At 42.8% G+C, this 17,490-nt stretch overlaps 1 long non-coding RNA gene across 2 annotated transcripts in view; it reads right to left on the bottom strand.

Annotated features, from left to right (window-relative positions):
• LOC114064752 overlaps positions 1–17,490 on the bottom strand; it is a 36,515-nt gene that overhangs the window by 1,732 nt on the left and 17,293 nt on the right. For both annotated transcript variants that reach the window (XR_003572804.1, XR_003572805.1), the window contains exon 2: positions 15,421–15,525. This is a non-coding gene — a long non-coding RNA (uncharacterized LOC114064752). The remainder of the gene's footprint in view (positions 1–15,420; positions 15,526–17,490) is intronic.

Genomic DNA, 17,490 nt, shown 5'->3' with positions numbered 1-17,490 from the left:
AGCGCGCTCCCTAATTTAGAAGAAACAGCCAACCCCGCCCAAGATCGGGGCAACCAGAAAAATTACAAAAATTGGACAGACAACGGCCCCCTTAATCCCCTTTTGCTGCTAATGTTGGCATTGAAATGTCAGTAAGAGGGGCAAAAGCCAAAACATGGCAGCCCTTGTGCACTGATAGTAAAACATCAGCCTTAGGCACAGGAGGTCTTTCCTGTGCTTGGCTGATCCGCCTGGAAAGACTGTGCTGCAGCTGGGATAGTGTCACATGCTGGGGCCACTTCTTCAAGGCCTTCACCTCCCTGAAGCTTACCTCCAGCCCAATAGAACACCCCTGAAATGCTAGGGAACATCTGGGTAAACACAGGAAAACCAGCAGCATTGCTGCTACTTTATAATATAATAGAATCCTACAATATCCTGAGTTAGAAGGGATCCACAAGGTTTATTGAAGTCCAGCTCCTGGCCCTGAATAGAACAGCCCCAAAAATCACACCGTGTGCCTGAGAGCATTGTCCAGATGCTTCTTGAACTCTGTCAGACTCGGTGCTGTGACTTTTAATCTCCTTATTTGCCATTCTCCAGTGAGTTGTTTTCCCCAGATCCTCAGTGGGATCTAACAATACTGCCTGCAAAACCAAGCTGTATTGTCTTACAAGGGAGGAGATGTGGCAGAAGTAAGTTGCAAAGTGAAGATGCTTCAGGGACAGAGGAAAGAAGAGATGCTTTGGCTTTCACTGCAGACCCTCTTCCACTAAGCACCCTCTACTCAGAACATCTGCTTGCCATTAGCCGTGCCCATCACTAGAGTCAGCTCCTGCTTTACTCGCTGCTTCTCTCTGTCACTCTTCTCTCCTTCCCTAGAACACCAATTTGTCTGATTGTTTGCAATTAACTGTTGATTATGGTGCACAGAAGTCCAAAGAGGATAATTAAAAACCGTTCAGCCAGCAGCAGTGGAAAGAGTCTGCTGCTGTAGAAGAGAGAACAGTGCACAGTAAGCACATCCCTGCTCAGGGCAGGACAACATGACCTGTTGAGGACCAACCAGGCTGGCGTGCACAGGTAGGCAGGTTGTAGGGAGGGCAGAGCAAGCCAGAGGCTGGTGGTGATCTCAGAGAGCTTGGATGAAACACTGCAGCTTAGTGCTCCTGCCCCCAGAACATGTAAATAGGAGTAGTTCCCCTTCCCATTATACCAACAGGACCAGGAGCCCTGCAAGCACAGCATGCACCTGGGTCCATAGCAGCAGCATCAAGTCCCTGAGCAATTTCATCAGTAACTTTGCTGAATGGGTTGAAGAAACACACTTTTCTGCCTTCTCTAGCAGCATCTCTTTTTAGACAAATTGTCAGTGGAAAACCTTTCAAGAAATCACCTTGCTGTGAAATACGCTTTTGTTGCATGAAATAAAGCACACAGGCAAATGCTGGAGCTGATAATACAAAGTGCCCTCTCAGTCCTGTGTCAACACAGATCATTTTTATACACAGTAATAGACAACATGGGGTGTTGAGGAGAAGCCTGGGCAGGAACAAAGTACACATGATAAATTTAAACCTTGGACGACCAAGTGCAGGAAGCAGAGTTTTATTGAGGTACAGGCATTTTGCCTTCCCAGTTATACAAAAAAGAATTGCAAGTCAATTAGAATGAAGAAACGTCTGTCCAGCTGTACAGTCCACAGACCTCAGAGCCTCTCTCAGATGACACCTGTAAACAAGAACAGCCTGTGACTCTGTAAAGGAAAGTGGGAAGAGGAGTCTACAGTTAGGACTGCTGTTTGTCTTTAATACCATGTCAGAAAATAAAAATAAAAAAAAATAGCTTTTCAACTTGAAAAATAAATAGCTTTTCCAAATGAACCATGTAACCAGAAGGAGCTACCGAACCTGCTCCACCGTGGGTGAAACCAAGTCTTGGTACATGGTCAGCTGAACCAATACAGATGTTTCGGCTGAAAGAAAGGGACCTTCTTTCTTGGCCCCTTGTCTTTCTTTAGCTCCCCACTTCTCCTGATCCTGTGAGCTAAGTTGTCCATCTCCTGGCCCCTTGATCCAACTCTTGTTGCTCAACAAACCCCCCAGTGAACTATATGAATCATTAGCCTGGCAGGATACGATCCTAATTTCTGGGGTGGTTTCTGCTATTTTAATGAGTTAAAGCCATTCAGGGTATAACACAAGCAAGGTAAGGATCTTAAATGCGGCTAGAAGAAAAAAAAACTTCCTTAAAAGGAGAATAGCACAATGCCAAAGCCTAGTGAAGTGTTTCAGTATATTACAAGAAAAAAACCTCAACTAAATCCCAACCTTGACCTGTATTTTGGTGATCATCTTGTACCCCAGATACAACCAGCAATGCAGAAATGGGTAAAAATGAAGAATAAAAAGAGTAATTGAACTGCTTTGATTTTCAAAGAGAGGTTCAGGACAGCCCAACTATGGTTACAATGAATATCTTTTTTTTCCTCCATGGGAGATCTGTAGGGATATAGTTGCTGTAAAGATAAGGGCTCAGCAAACTGGTAAGACATGATTGCAGAAACTGTGCCATGCTGCTACAACAAAGCACAGTTCAAGACACAGATACAATATTTTCTCTGAAAAAGGTGGAGCTAATTACAAATCTCTTGTCTTCATAGAACTCTGCTTCTTGGGTTCATTTCATGAAGCCTAAGCAAAGAAAATGTGAACAGCTGGGATACCAGAGGCAGAGTGAAAAGGAGCAGGAGTTCTGTGCAGGAGAAAATGCAAAAATACAAACTGAATGAGACTTGATACATTAGGGAGGAACTCTGCTTTGACTTTTTTTTAATAATATCCCACAGCCTGAAGACACAATGCTAGTGCTGTAAGAAAATAGCTTTCCTCTGAAGCCTGATGTTTCAAAGGAATCAAGGCTTAAAGTCCCATTAGATGCTTGTTTAGGGACTAATATGTTTAGCAGCTGTAAAACCTAACTATAATGTCTTGCTGTTTGTCCACTAAATCGCATTATGCTCTAGCAGTGGGATGTATACTCTGCTTAGCTGTCCTGCCTGTCCCCAAAAGTAGAGTTTTCTCCCTGAATGTGCCACTAGCATTATATGTTCTAGTTCTAGACCTTGCATTTAGGGCTGGTCAAGAAGGATGTGGAAAACATCTCTGAAAGACCTGACCTCCTGCCAGGCGGCTCAGAAGCAACACAGGTGAGACTTGAACTGAGATTAAAAAGAACAGTTTTTCTTTGTAAGAATCTAAGAAGCAAAGGGTAACTCCTGAAATACAGAGCTGTGGGACACTGCTTTATTACAGCGACACAGTGCCTCACCCACAGTTTTACTGATTTCTGCACTGTTGGATGATGGACAGGTCTAAAGGGGATGAAGGTTTTCTCATGACCGGCACCATCTTAAAACAAAGCAGGCATTCCATGTTTCATTTACAATTTCAGCAGGAGCTTTGCTCTCTTGAACCTAGTCTGCTTTGGTCCATGGATCCTATCCAACAGAAAGTTTCATCAAAACTTGATTACTCACTGAATCTGTGTTTCAGTGGACTGATAAGTCCCAGTGTCCTGGCATTCAGGCTGCTAAAATGTGACACCTTGAAGCCTCAAATCTTCATGTCAAACATCTAATTTACCTCAGTCCACTGACAGGCTTTCTTTCCATTCAGAGAAGCTGTTCTCAGTGTTTACAAAGTCATCCTTGCAGCCCAGTCTAGCTTTTCTACTGAGCCTCATAGCCCAGTGACAATTTTAAAGCTCTCTCTACTGCTGTGGATGTGGCAGACCCAGGACTGACAATCCTCAGAATTCAAATCAATAAATCATGCCCCGAAATTGTGAGTTTTGTCCAAAAGTTGTAAGAACAGATAGATTACTTAGGGACAATTTCAATTTCCCTTAGTCTGTATTTCCCTGTGAGTAGCTGGCTGGAGATCTGGGCTTTTTAGAAAGAAGGAAAGAACAAAGACATTAATTCCATGCTCCAGGAGACAGACCTGCAAGACGTAAAATCCTGAGCTGGCAACATCTCCAGCCTTGGGGTCTCTAAAGTGCCACTGGGTGAAACCAGCCGTCATAGCTCATCAGCAGAGAGCAAATACAAAGTTTATTGTCTAATCATTGTTTCTGGAAGAATTATCTATTCTTTATCTCTGTGAGAGCGTGAGAGATTAAGTTTGGAAGCCTATTAGCCACCGCTGAAATGCCATTGTTATCATCCACTGTTAATCGTCACGCCTGACTCTAATGCACTTAATCAGAGCAGTTGACACTTGGGCTCTAAATGAGAGTCAGCCAAGCAGGACAGAGCAGGCAAATGCCCATGGCTGCTGCATGGGGCTGGCATCTTCTGCTCATGACAGCTTTTGAGTCAAATAAAGACCCCAGCAGCAGGGTTTAAACTCCTGGCAGATTTTTCCAGATCCCTAACTGATTACAGCTGGTCTTGGCAGTACACTTAAATGGCACAAGGAAGATAGCAGAAAAGCTGCCTGTCATGAAACATCCAACACAGAACTAGCAGACATGCTGAGGAAGCCAGGCCCTGGTCAGGGAAAATGTTTCTTGGGGTCTTTTTGGAAACTCCTACCTGCCAGCTGTTAATGGATGAGGCCGAATTGCAGTCTGCATGTTAATGAGCCTATTATGAACAGCACTTTATCTTGTGACAAAGGTGGATTTAATGGAGTTGAAAGGTTTCCCAGAGTAAATTTCTAAATGTCCTAATAACCAATGAAGACTCCATTAGTGTATTTATTAATTACGACACAGCCACGTTTCAGCAAGGCTGTTTCAGCAACCCAGGGTATGAATCTCTCAGTACAGGAAGCTCACAGAGACGTGTCCTGCAACCTGAAGATGAGAGCCTGGAGGTGCATGTCACAGTCCGAAGGATCTCCTCTCAATTCTGGGCCTCACAGGTGGACTGCTATAGCAAAATATCACCTTTTAGCTTGAAACACCTTGTTGGAGCAGAGCAAAGCAGAAGTTGGAAAAGCCTTTGTTGGAAAAGAAGTTGGAAAGCAGCTTTATGCTGCACAAACATGTGGAATCCAGGCCAGAAGAGACCACTAAATAGTGCAGTGTAACCTTCTAGAAGCCCTTAACACGGTGTTCCTTATCTCATCTTGTACCTTTGCTTCCACTCTACTTTATTTGGCAATAATTCTAGCCTTGAGGTCTATCAGGAGATCCGGGTGCTTATCATCCAAATGCTCCAAAACACCTCCTCAGTCTGTCTGTCACTGATGCAATTCTGGAGTGGGAGGAGGGCCTGTCTCATGTAAGTTTGTCATCGTCATCATCATGGCTAGGCTTTGTGAGCGAAGATTTGAGGCAGACTCTGCTCACGCTTCCTGCAAGCGTGCCGATGGCTAAAAAGGCCAATGAGAGATAGGCAAGTCCGGTTGCAAAAGGCACAGCGGAAAGACTCCTTAGGCAGTATTGGTTTGTAGGTTCGAGCCAAAACTCACAGTTCCCTAGGTATTCCCCATTGTTTCTCTGGGCTATTTCGATGAGGCTTTTGCCTCTACCGTGAATCCTCCAGCAAATGTGATAGCCACGTCGGCTTCTACAGTGCCTGCTTTTACAAGCTACTATGACATGTACCACTTGTTATTCTTTGCATGCCTGGGCTCAGATCCTTTAGAGGTCAGTCTCAAGGCTAAGACTGATTCCTTTGTCTCAGGACTGACACTGTCCTTTTTACCCTGCTGGTCAGAGGACTCTATCTATCTATCTTAGATGCTCTGGCTGGGTTTCCATGAAGATTGTCCAAGGCAGAAAGGAACGATGATAATTGTTTTACAGCACTGTTAGATAGAGGACATCTTTCTTTGTCTTTCAGATTATGATTTGGCTTAATAGTGATGTGTGAATGACTGCAGGCTTTCTGTGGGTTTGCTAGAGTCAAGTTTTTGAACTCTTTCCTCCCCTAGGAACTAGCACACTCTGAGGTGAGGAAAACAAGGTGTGCAATTAACATAAAATTCTGGCACGATATCATGATTCACATTATCACCTGGGTTTTCCTTTCAGTGCTCATCACCTTTGCCTCTTATTGAATGCCTTCTGTGCACAGAATACCTGTGTTTTCAATTCGCATCTCATTTGGCAACCACACACCTGTCAGAAAAACCTTGCAAATACAACTGCTCACAACTTTTCACTGACAAGGAGAATATGGTCTTTCCTACCTTCACTGAAAACTCCAGTTGGGAAACTTGCTGTGAAAGGAGCTGCACAGATCTATAGGAGATGCTTTCCTTCATGCCAATTGGCTCATTAGTCATTTTAGAGGAAAGGTTCAAAAGTCTATTTAATTTGGAAAAGGGGACTAAATAGTGTCCTTCAACACAGTTTCACTCCAAGCTCTCAGCTGCATTGTAATTAACTTTACTTTCTCCAGCAATCCAAGAGCATTTTCAGTCAAAATAAGAAACAATACTTCTTCTATAGTACTTTCTATCAGAGACTGAATTATCATATCATCCTACCTTTACTGCCTTTCTTTGCTGTTGGATGAGCTGACCCAAGGCACTGTGGAGCAGCGTGTCTCCACTGACAACCACCAGTGGGACACTGGTGGGACAGACTCCATCTCACTGGCCCCGACTCACAGCCTGTCCCTACACGCTCATGCTGCCTCATTTGAAGACACCATGAAAGAGCCCATGCTGCTTGAGCCCTATTTGTGGCTGGCATCTCTCACCAAGTAATTCTGGTTCTCATCAGACATCTGGCAAGTATTAATACTGTACCCAGAAGAAAAAAGGTTGCATTTTGGTCTTCTAACAGGAAGAAAAGTAGGGTCATTCCATCTTTACTTTGAAGCAAAGAAGAAATTTCTCTGAACATGGAAATGGTTCTTTTCAGACCATCTGGACCTCCCCTGGACTCAAATGCCATCGTGCAGTCATATAACTGCAAACTTCAACATCACGGAAGGGTATCATTAGAGAAAGAGGTCAGTGCTGGTGAACACAGGTATCCACGCACTTCTGAGAAACAAAAGGACTATGACAGATGTAGGAGTTTTTGTTTTACCACTCCTCCAGGGGTAAATTGCAGGAGTCCTGGCAGACATCCTGTGAGAAAAAAAAAAATCTTCCTAGTGTTTGTCACAAGTGACCAGAGAAGAGCATAAAACCACAAATAAAGCCATTTGTATTGCTAAATCAGTCCTGAACATGGTGGTTTTTCTGGAAAATACAAATAATATAAATTAATTTGTCAGCTTGTGTTTAGACCCCAGCCTCTTCCACAGCAATACATTGAGAAGAGCTGGTTGAAATAATTATTCTCGACTTATGCAATCATTCTTTTTATTTCTGAAGGCTAATGGAGTGAAAACATGCTTTCCAGACCTTTGCTAATGACAGAGTCAGAAATAATGATCTGGGACCCTTATGTTCCTCTCATAATGAGGAAAGCAACACAAAATGATAGGGATGCAAGTCCTCAGCAATCACTTGTTCTTTATTTAAAAAGCAAATGGAGCATTCAGATGAGTTCTTTAGGTTAATGGAGCCACAAATAAGGTTTTGGGGCAAGGATTTTTCACAGATAATGCAATACAGGCAATATCTTCTCTGGAGGACAGAAATATTTACAGATGTTGAGATTTCTCTATCATAGAGAGGCAACCTAAAAGGCAACACTGAGAGGACAAACCAAACCTGTCCTTTTCTTCTCATCCCCCCAAGTCTGCACACACAGTCCCCCACGGTGCAGAGGCACCACACGCCCAGCCTGGGTGTCAGCTGCTGAAGTGGTGCAAGATGGTCACAGGCAATATGAGCCCCAAACAAGATTCAGAGAAAGGGACACAGCGAATTTGAAAATTACTCCTCATGTGCCTGCCACCCAAAACTCACAGCTCCTTGCCATGCACTTTCCTGTCCCCTACTCCATACCCTTGCCCAAGCACAGATCCTGGCACCAAACCAGCCCCTGCAAGACCCCCACAAAAATGAAATGACCCAATGACTCCTGCTCCACTGCTGAGGGTCATGAAATTGGACAGACCAAGCCCAGGAGGCCCCTCAGAGGAACCTCAAGGAACAGCTCAGACAGCTTTATCCCAAGGAAGAATACAGAGGTAGTCATCTGCAAGATCTTCATCTTCAGAGATTAGGAACAGAGCATTGGAAGTCCCCCAGGCTATTTACTAATGGTCACGTGCAATTTGTTTGACTTCTGCTACAAGCAGCTGGAAGAAATGAGAGCCTAGAAAGACTTCTGCCCCACTGAGTCCTTCATTCTTAAGGAGATTGCACCTGTTTCTTTCGCACAGGCTGGTGAAGGAAGCGGCAAAAAGGAGGCCCCATAACCTTGGGACAGCAGTTCAGGTCCAGGTCTCCCAAGGGATCTCATTTCTTGCTACATCACCACGTGAAGCAGGTTCATGTTTCCCTTCTGGTTCTTGTTGAACTCATCAGTTCTCCTGTAAACAGACCTGAAACAACATCCATAGCCTGGGGACTTTTAGAGAAAGGGACCTATCTCCTTGATTGTTAGCACCACATAAATTAATTTTACACCAGCGCTTTTACTTCTACTGCAGCAAGAGGAGAGCCAGGCTTAGGTACAATCTCAGACCTTAGCTCTTAGCAAAGCCTACCCTGCAAAGATACAATCTTCTTAATCCTTCTCATACTGCTAGTTCAGGTGGTTTAAAAAAGTCCGGATGCAGGCATACCCATGTAATTGATTGGTCAGTAGCAGGAGGAGGCCGTATATAATCTACCAAATAAGTTCTGAAAGATGCATAATTAGTACAATCAACATCATCTCATTCTTTTAAATATGAGACCATAACAAGGGAAAAAAATTTCTAACAACCACTATGATGCTTATAACTCAGTAGGTACCATGAAGCAATCTCCTGGAAAGAAAGAGAGAATAATTCACAGAAACATTTGGTTTTTATCAAAACCTGCTTAGAAAAAGAAATTTAAACCCATTGATCTGTCAGGGTTAACAACAAGAGAAGCAAGTTCAAGAAATTGGTTCAATACTCAAGACCCTATTTTAATAAATCTAACTGTTTTCCCAGGCTGTGATCTCATCAACTCCCACAAGCTTAGTGGCAGGAACTTTTTAATTTGTTCATTGGGAGTCCTTGAGCGTGCAGAGGAGCACCTTGAAGCGATGGAAGGAAGATGGTCCTGCAAATCAGGACTTGAGCCCAGTACCCTGGCGACGTGTGTCTGGTATAAGAATCTGTCAGAAAATATATGGAGACAACGTACCTAAAATCTGTGGCCATAAAATATTCTACAAGACTTTGTGGGTTTTCATGAGGGTAGGTGATGTTTGATTTTGAGGAGAAAAAGCTACTAAATAGAGCATCTATTAACGGATTCATCTTCATTTGTGCAACTTCTCCTCTAAGATTTTTGACTTTCACTCAAGATCCTGGATGAAATCAAGATATTCCTAATAATTAACAGGAAATAGACTCCCCTTCTATTGTCTTTACATTATTCTGTAGAAGTACGAGTCTTCGATGCTGTAAAGCAAGCACAAGCTGGAGAAATTCTGCTACTATGACTTTCTCTCCCTACTCTGCCCAAGACAGTATGAGATGCTAATCACTCTTCAAACCTCACAGCATGAAGATTGACTCTTGAGAGTCTATTAACGAAGACCCAGCTGCAATAACCTGGGCTCATGTTTTGGACAGATGGTACAAGAATGCCCAAATAATGAACTGGGAGGGGCAGTTGTCCAGGAGAGTGCTTCAAGGAACTTTAAGTGCACATTTGACTAGGCGTAATTTATCAGCCAGTGCACGAATCTTTAGTTGTAAGCATAGCACCAAGTTCAAGGAAGATATGAGCCACTTTAATCAGCTTGTCCCTGGGTGGGAAAAGCACACAAGGAGAAGGGTAAAATCATTAGCAGAGTGACATGTGCTGAGCACTGAGTAGGTCTCAACAGTCACTTACACCCCCACTGACTCTGAGTCACTCGTTGCTGGTACAACACTGTCATCCTCACCTGTAAGAGGCTAACATTAACATACACAACCAGCTAAAACAGTCTGTGCTGGCAAAAATACATTTGCAAAACAGTAACTTATGAGATCCGAGCGTATTACCCTCTAGTAACAGATATTTCAAGATTAAAAAAAAAAAAAAAAGGGGAAAGAAAAAGAAAAAAATCCTGTGTTAGGGCTACCATGAATAAGAGTTGACCAGATCAGAACAGTTCCTTTTTCCTGCAATCCAGGTGAATGACTTGGCATTTGGCAACATTAAAAAGCATTCCATTGAAATGGACACTGCAGACTACACTATTTTATCTCTCTGTGTAACCACTCTGTTCCCATCATTATTGGCTACTCCTTCAGTTTGTGTGTCATCCTGAGATTTTATCAGCAGCAATTTTGTATTTATTTCAAGATCACAGACGGAGAAATTGAAATAACACCAGACACAGACTATTTCATAAAAACCTCACTCCCATCAGTCAGCATTCCCTGCCTCTTTTGACTCAAGTCAAAATATTGTGCTGGGCCATGCTGAACACATTGCAAAAGCACATTATCTCTCTGGAGTCACTGTCGACAACTGAATTTGAAATCACATACAAAATGAAAGTTGTTCTGTTTAGCAGGCTCTCCCTCCTTGAAAGCTATGTTGCCTGATATTATTTTATATTTCTAGTTAGAAACGGAACCTCATATTTCCCTGTGCAATATTTTGCCAGATATTAACTTCAGGTTGTTCAGCTTATAACTATCATAGCCACTGCTGTTACACACCTCTGAATTACTGGCAAAACCTAAGACCTTTGCAGTTGTCTGCAATATTGCCAGCACTCCCACGTTCATTAAAACTAGATGTTTCCCAAACCAACCTTCTCAAGACTCCTAGATATATGTTGTCCTAATAGATAATGTTTAGCAGATTCTTCGGTTATTTCTTCTGGGAAGTAATCAGCCTTATCCAAGCCCATATGCTGTGGCTTTTCAAACGTAGAGTAGGAACCATGACATAATGCCTTTCACTTCCTATCTTCATTATAATGTCTTTAATTATCTGTTGCTGGTAATGACAGTATTCCTACTGTTCTTAAACCCACAGAAAGTTCTCATTGCCTCTGCCTTCTCTCGCTAAACCAGAGGATTGCGTGGTGTGTTTGACTGTTCCCCCCCCCCCAATAACCTCTTTCTGCCGCCCCTTTCTCCTTTCTCACCCTCTGAAAGGGTGTTGTGGACAAGGAAAAGAAGGCAAGTTCTGGAGAAGGATCGGAAAGGATTCCCAACAACTGTGTAGGGATTCAGAGGCTTTCTGCAATTTATCTACAGATTAATAGGATCTAAAGCCCTGCTGCAATTAGTGGAAAGTTATTTGAAAAGAAAAGTTTGCTCCCATCCTCAGGGTCTTAATGCTGTTGTACAGAGCTTCTCTCTATCAAAAAAAAAAGTAATGAAAAGTAAGTTAATAGTTGGCAAAGAGGCCAGAACAAAGACAGGGACAGAAGTCACTACTCTGAACTACTAATTTTGTGTCTTTTCCCCATTTCACTCTTTTTTTTTTTTTCTAAATTACATGCCCTATCTTGTCTTCACTGCCACACGCACAGCTGAACTAAAAGCTTTGCGCTCAGAATAAATATCTACTACAAGGAGAAGCTTGTTATAGTAATAGCACATTCACCGCACACAGACTGCATTCTAATAACTACAGTCATGTAGAGAAATCCTCTTGAATCAAAGAAATACCACAACGAATAATGAGAATGTTCAACAAAACTCTCTGAAGCAAACAGGGAAATAGAAAGATTGTTTGACCTCTTAATACACCTGCAATGCCCAAGGAATGGCTGCATTCCACAGCCCCCTGAACAAATGCCTAATGCCTCTAATAACATCATTTTCCTGCATGTATCTGTAACAGCTGCATGGCTCCTTGTAGCAACAGGACAAGTCACTTGGGATTATTTGGAGCAGCATTTTGCAGGTGTTTTGATTTTTGTGTTATGTTTTTTTGGGTTGGGTTTTTTATTCAATTTGAATTTTTTCTTCCAGTAACAGTGTCCATTGACTAGACTAAGTCATCAAATGCAGCATCCATTTCTTCTCAGAAGAGTTAGGCAGTAGCAGAATACCAGGGATGCACGTGTGCAGTCAGTCAAGGGCTACTTTGTTAGTCATGGCAGCCTGAAGAACCAGCTGCAAAGAAACACATGGCCCACTGGACAAGCCACACTTCTCTGGGAGAAGTAGGATGAATAGCCTGATCTTAGGGGTCTCACAGTCCTGAAGAAGCTCTGAGGGTCAGAGGGGAATTTTAATGAATGCCTGAGGCAATGGCACCTGCACCATCTCCGTTGGCTTATGATGGAAGCAACCTTCATAGGCTTTGGGTTCACCCCATGTAGAAGTAGTTGCAGAAAGAGTATTCCTCATTGTCTGACATTGGGGATGGGCCTATACACTCCCCAAAGTACCCTCTATGGACTTCAAAGCATGAACTTATCTTCTTGATGCAACCATGCACAGAGCAGAGGCCATCAAGTTAATTCTACCCTAATCATCATCCAAAATGGAAGGGGAATAGCTGTGAAGCTGTTTTGCTCTACAGCAAGGCTAATTTTCTGGGCACTGAAAGGTCTACTGGATCTATACAAGCTGAGTTCTTATCTCACAGAGCTGCACTGTGCCAGGAAGACTCACCAGCTTATTAGGAGAGGCCAAGGCACAGCCCTGTGTCAGGTTTCCAAAACAGTTTGATTCCCACAGAGTTAGGTTTGTGAAACTCCAGTACCAGGTATGAGCACCAAACTGTTTGGAAAATCAAGCCCTAAGCTCTTGAAATCTGCCCTTTCTCATGCTCTTCCAATTACTTCATGCTCTTCCAATTACTACTGATCTCCACACTTAAAAGCCTGGTGGTGCCGAGGGGTGATGTGATCAGCACGGTAACAGAAATAGATTTTTGGAGTCTAATAAGCTACATTTAGTTGAAACGTTTTAGCCATTCTTCCTTAAAAGCAGCATTAAGAATGGGAAGAAAATAGTATTCGGGGTGTTTTAAATGATAGTCAGAGAAGGCAGAAGTGTTTCACTAATCCCTCATAATTCTCTGGCCGTGTCAGAGGAAAGCCACGACTTACTCAGACTGTCAAAATGCTTTTGAGCAAACATCACAAAAAAGAGAAACTATGGGAATTCAAACAGCATAGTGGAGACAGGTAAACTATTATTTTGATAAAACTTTAACAAAGGGAAAAGAAAAGAAGAATAAGATAGTCTATTTTCACCCTGACAAATGTCATATGCCTCAAGGCTCCGCTCTGGATCCCACACTGTTTAATTTGCTTGTGTTTTTGAATGATCTAGAAAGCGCTGGAACTGAAATGGAAAAAATGCACTAGCCACAAATTTTTAGGTGGGTAAGTAGTAAGAATTATTATGATGACATTCAGGAAAACCTTAGGCAACCAGATGACTGGCCCAAGTAATCAAATTCAAGTACCAAAACACCAAAGACATGTAACATTGGAAAAGGGGAAAATATTGCTTGCACAGAAATCTAAATGTCAGTGGGAACTTCTTTCTTAACCGAGAAAGCAGGGGTTTTTTTACACCCATACCATGATCTGTACCCCCAAACTGCTGAGGGCCCTCATTGCTGCACAGGGTATCCCCTTAGCAGGCACGCGCCCAGTGTCTCTGGCACAGGACACCACATCAGCTCTGAGCAGCAATTGCCCCTGTCCCACCATGGGAGAGGTTGTGTCTCGCAGTTGGGCAACAACACCTCCCCTTCCCGCCTCCCTCCCCCAGCTCACAGCATGGGGCTCTGCCCGTTCACACAGGCAGCGCCTCCTCTGCATTCTCTTTCCCATCACACCCAAATACACACATGGGTCCCTCCGGTGCCCCTTGGCCTCTGTCTCAGCGAGAAGCTCCAAGCAGGAGAGAAGAGAAGAACAGAGCATGCAACATGCAAGAGAAAGAGGCCGTGATGTTATAGGGAGGAGGAGAGTAAAGGAGGAATGGTCAAGAGCCGGGGTTGGGGAGGGGATGCAGCAGGTGCAAAGATGTAATGCAGGTGACGCAAGGAAACTGTTCAAATCATCGCTGTAGATGTATCCATGTAGATTCAATCTGTACGCAAATGATAGCAGATAGCCAAAACTGGTTAAAAATTAAACACTCAAAAGTGTTTGAGCAATTCTACGTAAGCACTACAAACCCAGCTGAAGTCCTTCACATCGTGTCCCTTCTCTGGCTCTGAAAACTTCCTCAGAGATACTGCACAAGTTAAATGGGGACATGATTTCTGTTAAAGCAAGGTATTAAGAAGACATCCTAAGGAAAGAGCAGAAGACAAGGCCATTAGCTAAGGTTAGGGTTAAAAATGACTACAATAAGAGTGCTACAACTGGTGCAGGGAGAAAAAGGGAGGCCAAGGGAACAGGGAAGCTGCAAATGCATTCTGGACTGAAACCACTTCCACTTCTAGGGCATCTGAGGGACTTGGTTAAGGCTGCCCTGGCAAAAAGGGTGAGTGAAAGGGTTAGGAGAGAGACAAAAACTACTACTCCAGTTTGAGTAGGGCAGGAAAGGGGCTGCCAAAGGGTAGATGGTCTACAAAAGTAGCTCTCCTATAAGATCGTGCTTATCCTAACCATGCTGGGAAAGCTGAGACAAAAGTTAGCCAAGGTCAGCAATTTGGACTAAGGTATGGATTAGGGTGTGTGTTTAGGGTATCTGTATTTTTGAATGGGGCTGGAAGCAGGCTGCCAAACTAATGCTTAAGCTGTTGAAAGAATTCATCCCCTGAGACCTTTTGTACAATAATGTGAGGAAGGAATATGTAATCTTTAGAGCATACTCACTTTATCCCTACTCCTTACTTCATAATGTCAGGAAAAAAGACAAACAGTGAAAAAAATCACAGCAAAATTACCACAGATAGAAAGAAATATTAAATACTTCTTGCAAACAGGTGTTTAAGCCTATGTACTCATTGCTATAGTAGACCAAGGACACAGGGTGATTCAAAATGAAAATGTATTTGTCTAAGGATAACATTAGTTTCCAGAGTCATGGGAGTTAATGATAACAACAATTTTTATAGTATATTAAATGCCATTCTTCAAGACTTAATCCAACCTCTAACTATTTCAGGATCAGGATGAGATCTAATGGGGCTTGAGAAAAAGGTTGAAAGGATTGATTATCCTGCATCTGCCTGCTGTGAGGTTCTTACATCTTCCTCTGAAGCATGTAGTGCTGGCCAGGGTCAGAGGCAGGCAGCTGGATAGGAAGGCACCCTGGATTAGCTTGTTTGTACTCCCCCTGCTCTGCCTTGGCTGCAAGCTATGCAAGGTTTTATGTCTGTAATCCACAGCTCTCCTTGAGGAACACAGAGGGCCTCTGAAATGCTAAACAACCCAGGGAAAGAAGCTTACCTGAAGCCATGAGTAAACCCAGCAGTCAAACCTCTGGCACAGATTTTGGCTTCTTCCTCTTCTAAATGGCTCAAGGTTTGGATGTCTTTGTTTTCAGCCCTGTATCTGAAAGATAAAGGAATTAGCAGGATTTCTTTAATCTTTGTGTTCTCCCGGATAAGTGTATTAGGGGAATTTTGTAGGTTATGGAAATATTTATTTTGAATTAAAATTAAAGCTGCACCAACACTGTGTGTTACTGTATCTCAGTGTAGGGCAAAACTGAGCCATGCAGTCCCCTATATCTGACTGCAGAAACATCATTCCTTTTGCCCAGACCTGGAAAAATGAAATAACAATTCTCTCTTTTCAGCCAAACCCACCTTATACCTGTTGCGACACAGAATGCAAGGAGTCCAAAAAGTCTCCTTAAAATAGGTGTTTTATTTTCAATATTTCATAGAGAAATTGATTTTGGCTTTCAAGCAGCAAAGAACTAGAGGTGTAACCTAGGGCATTATGGAGTCAGCATGTCCAGTTATTGACAGAGGATGACAATAATTCTATTTCTGTGTAAACTTCTTTTAGTGAACGTAAGAATATCTCAGTTGGTCTTACCTGAGCTCTCTCCAGCCTGTTTCCTCTAATTTAACCAAAAGGGAGGTTGCTTCTACTGTTTAAGATGGAGAAGAGTATAGAAAAAGTGACAGATAGCTAAAAGGCAGACATGTTTCCTCACTATGAGCACAGTTGTTGCTGGTGTCTACAAAATTTCCTTCCCAGCTCCAAGGGAAATACAGTTTTTGGAACAGATCAAGTCCAGAACACACACTGAATCTCATAGGCAAAGATATGTGAGCAAATTGAACATATTTCTCAGGTGCAGCGCTCCTCTGCCTGAACAAAGGGATATAGGGGAAGGTGAGGAGCACAATACAAACCCTTCCCATCTCAGCAGCTCTGGGCCTCTCTGATTCCTCCTCAGGGCTGCATGAAGCCTTCGCTGAACACAGCAGCCCGCCAAGCAGCATAGCTCCGGCACCAGCTGAAGTACTCTCTTACCTAACAACCCGAACAATCCTATCATAACCTTCCAAAAATCTCTCGCTCCTAGTCCTGACTCGGTCAACACTCAAGGAAGTGCAGTTTAATGAACCCTTTCTCATGAGAATTGTGTTCAAGTACCCCATCCAGATAAGTACTGGCTCAGGTCGTATTGCCTCAGTTTCTCCTGCCACAATTTTTCCCCCCCCTTCTGCCTTCAGTAAGCTCTTTAGATTCAAGCACTCACCTCAGGCCAATTTTTTATTTCAAAGCTGGATTACTGCCTTAACTCCCTCTTCCCATTTTTCTACCACTTAGTTCAATGCTCTCTGACTGTGAGGATGTAACACAGCAACAAAGGACCAGGAAAAAGACAAGGGATTAAAGTATAAATGGATCTAAATACTTAATAGCTGGAAGTAAGAAAAGTGTGACCTACATTAATCAGAGGCAAAGCAGTGACAATGGGCTTCAGCTGGTTGTGTACCTAATTGTTTGTGTGTTTATTTATTTATTTTTAAGGCACTGCGTAGCAAGAAAATATTCTTGAAAAGGTTTCATTCAAATGTAGCTTCAGATATGATTTGGAAATTTTCTACAGCTTGGAAACAAGCAGACAGCACTTGAGGGAAAAAAATAGAGTTTAGCTTTATGAAAACTGGCACACCAGACAAGAGACAGTCAAGAGTTACAGATTGAACCCACTGTGTGTAAATTACTGAGATTTCTGTTTAATTACACCACAAGGCTCTTTGTTGGCAGTTCTTGAAACTTATTCAACCTTTAAAACAGCAGCTTGAAGCTCCAGGCCCTGAAGTCAAGAGATGATATGAGAGTCTCAGCTTCCTTCACAAATAACACTGAATGTCAACAATGTTCAGATATCAAGAAAAAAATCAAATGACTTTAATCTATCTATTTCTGACTTAAGAGTTTTAAAGGCAAATTCCGACTTGTCTTCTGAACTGCTGGAGTGAGCAGTGCAGTAGACATGGGGCTGTTGTAAGTGTGCAGGTCTCTCAAGGCTGCTGGCTGCATCCTGTATTC

The sequence above is a fragment of the Empidonax traillii genome, unplaced genomic scaffold (genome assembly GCF_003031625.1).
Source record: "Empidonax traillii isolate 1590-97213 ecotype Southwest subspecies unplaced genomic scaffold, ASM303162v1 scaffold576:size640842, whole genome shotgun sequence".
Taxonomy (NCBI): Eukaryota; Metazoa; Chordata; class Aves; order Passeriformes; family Tyrannidae; genus Empidonax; species Empidonax traillii.
Note: the sequence above shows the minus strand (reverse complement) of the source record. Positions and strands in the feature narration are given on the sequence as shown.